The 3,316-nt window shown below is 40.6% G+C and overlaps 1 long non-coding RNA gene across 1 annotated transcript; it reads right to left on the reverse strand.

Moving 5' to 3' along the window:
• Positions 1-1,888: 1,888 nt before the first annotated feature.
• On the reverse strand, positions 1,889-3,087 carry LOC140013864 (uncharacterized). Its single transcript, XR_011820694.1, has 2 exons — positions 2,803-3,087; positions 1,889-2,113 (listed from the first exon to the last, which is right to left on the reverse strand). It is a non-coding gene; the product is annotated as an uncharacterized lncRNA (long non-coding RNA).
• Positions 3,088-3,316: the final 229 nt, after the last annotated feature.

The following is a 3,316-nucleotide window of genomic DNA, read 5'->3' on the forward strand; positions in this document are numbered from 1 at the left end:
GTTCTCGAGTCTCATTGTATGTGTTACATGTTTTAGGGCGTGACGGTAGCTCACGACGTCTTGGTGACCACGGTGTATGAAACACCACTTTCTCACTTGGTGAGTATACTACTCACTAAATGGTTACTATGTGGCTTTGCTAAATGCTTATGTGAAGCCTTGAAGGCTTACTTGCATATTGGAATTGATTAAGGTGAGGGTGTACTTGACCGCCCTCACCTCTTTTGATATTGTCATTGATTGGCTACCGTTTTATTGCATTATTGAACTTGATATATTGGTTGGTGAATTCCAGTTCATGGAAACTGAATTGATGTCGTTTGGACGATGTCCAACGGCCTTACTGCATTACTGAGCTCAACCCCGTTTGGTAGTCAATCGAATCGAGCCGGCGAGGGCTTGGTCGTGAAGATTGAATTGCCACGGGGACGGTACTGGGGAACCTTGTGGTAATGAGACCCTTGGTTCCGGTAAACTCGAGTATTACCAAAAACTACTGAAATGAAGTGCGGGCCCGGTTGGGGTATGTTAGGTGGAAGGATTGGAAGTAAAGGGTGGTCTACGGTTTGGTACTTTTAACATTGACGGAGAGTCAATGAGGTTGGATCAAGATTGCAAGCGTGGAAATGGGCTCTTGAGAGCCGACCGTATCCTTTTACCGTTTTGCTTCATTGCTTATTTGTGCACTTTAAATGAAAGTTCATTCTTATATGACTTTGATTGCTTATTGGGTGGTATACCACTGGGCTTTAGCTCATTCCGTGTTATTTGTTTTCCTTACAGGGCGATAATTACTTTTGAGAATGGATTGGTTAGTCAATTGCCGAATTGAGCATGTAAAAGTCTTTTGTATTGCTCTTGAAGTGAAACCCTAATGTATAACGGGTTCATTTCCTTTTGATAGGCAAATCGAATGTGTACTTCCTTAGTGAATGATTTTGGTAGGCCGTTTTGGCTTGTAAATGTTGAATTGATGTATATATATATGTTTGGTAAATGTTTGGATGGATTTCGGATCAATGCGATTTCAAACGAAAAGGGGAAAAAAATTTGGCGTGGATGAACAGTGTCGAATCCGGCCAGGAATCCGGCCAGAAACTGGCCGGATTGAAGGCCGGATTGCCTGAGAAAAATTGGAAATCCGGCCAGTTGCATTCGGCCTGGAATCCGGCCAGACAATCCGGCCGGATTGCGAGGGAAAATTGAATTTCTTGGTTTTGCTCTCGGCCTTGTATCCGGCCGAGAATCCGGCCGTAAATCCGGCCAGATTCCGACCGGATTCTGACGTGTCTTCTACTGTTCACTTCGGCTTCAACTTTCATTTTTTTTTATTTTGCGATTGTGACTTGTTTGCGCGCATTGTTATGTTCCGGAACGTAATAGACCGACGTAAACTGTACCGTTAGTCCTGGCGAGAGTTGGGCAGGCAGTCCGCTAACCCCTTTGGTTCGCCTTAGGGGAAGGTGGGGCTGTCACAAAAACTCCTCAAAATTTCGCAATAAGAGGCTGTAAAATAAGCTCCTGTCTCCCTTAGTTTCAAACAGATTTCAGCAAGGTTTCTTCATATTTTACACTCATTCCACTTGAGTTCAGGTCAAGTACTGCACCCATGTCAAGATATGTATACTATGGAATATATATAATGCATGAAGACATAATCTAACACATTTTGAAGGAGAAAAGACTCAAAAATTGCAGCTTTTTATCATCGGGTAGCATGCAATAACTTTGAACAGAATTTTCCAGCTTTGAAGAACTTTTATCGGTGAATTCCTTCCTTTCTCAGTTCTAGTTCATCCAAAGGAATTATTAACCAGGCATAGCAGGAAAATGAAGAAGAGCTTAATTAATTACCTATTGTCTCTTCACGGTTTAGACTGGAACAAGATTTCTGGTTTTCTTTTGTTTCCCTCTCTCGATTCCTTGGTTAAATGAGCTGGAGTTTCTCTTGTTTCTTGGCTGGTGTTCATGGTTGGAGAAGGTAAGAGAGGTTCTCTGTTTTTCCTTCTTGTTGTTTCTCGATTTTAGGCAACAGGGGAAGTGAATGGAACCCTCTCGGTCACCGCCCAACTAGTGCACAAATGAATTTCTTAGCTCCTCTCATTCGGTCAAGCTGTGATTGTTTTTGGACAGCAATCAGTTTTTAAACAAGAAATTTCTCCATTAACTAATTCAGTTCCCATTCAACTCCAACATGCATGCTAAAACTAAAAAATTATGCAAGGTATTCAGCTTCAATGTAGGAATTTGGAACCCAAAATCTGTCAAGAAAATTGGAAAATTTCCTTACTTCATCTTTCGGCTAGCTAGACAGAACCTCCAACTATTTCTTGCAGATATTCTTACTTAAGTTACCAACTCTGCTTTAGTTTCTCAGATAGCACAAGAGTGTAAACAAATAGCTTGAATTCTTAAATGAAAATTGTTCCATAATCTCAAATGATAAGCTACATATCCAGTCCCTTTTTCTCGGATGATGCCATAAGAATTCCAGCAGGTTTCTTTCTTTGTTTTCAACTCAAAGTTCCAACTTTCACAAGTTCCTATAGCTAAATTTCACTTTATGTCAGAAATAAACGTTTTCATGCATTTACTACAACATTCTTCCATTTTTCCATTGACAACAGGTTGTAACTTAATCAATCTTCTCTCGGTTCCAACAGGTTCAGTCCAGCTTCAATTTTAATCTTAAACCAGAACTTTTCTTCAGTCGAAACTCATTTTCCCCTGCTAAAACTTAACTTGCAGCTTATATATATTCATTTATACTCAGTAAATAAGGATTGATCACAGAAAATTTACCTCTGTCTTTCAAGATTTAAAAGTTGCAAACCAGGCAGATTTCTTAGCTTCGGTTCCTCAAGGTCGGCACCAACTCTCCTTCTTTCTTCTATCTACTTCACTCTCATTGGTTGAGGCTGGTAGGGGAAGTATACCAGCAAGATTTCACTCCCTCTCTCTCACTTTTGGCTCACGGTTTTGAGGTTGCAAGCTGGAGAAATGAAGCTAGCAAATGTCTAACTCTCTCTCCCTCACTCTCTCTCGGTTGCAAGCTGAAACAGAAAGGAACCAGAAATATTTTCCTCTTATACTCACTTATCTCTCTGTTTAGAAGGCTTAAGAATTAGAAGAAGGAAATGCCATTCGGTGGTCAACTTTTCCAATTGGTACTACACAATACTAGACTGTTCCACTCAGGCCAACTGTCCAAATATATTTGGCAGCTGATTTCTCTTCGATTTTTCTCAATCACCGCCCAAGTTTTGGTTAGCATTTGATTGCCTTACTTCCACTCGGTTCCTATTGTAAAATTGCT

The sequence above is a fragment of the Coffea arabica genome, chromosome 8c (genome assembly GCF_036785885.1).
Source record: "Coffea arabica cultivar ET-39 chromosome 8c, Coffea Arabica ET-39 HiFi, whole genome shotgun sequence".
In the NCBI taxonomy this organism is placed as follows: Eukaryota; Viridiplantae; Streptophyta; class Magnoliopsida; order Gentianales; family Rubiaceae; genus Coffea; species Coffea arabica.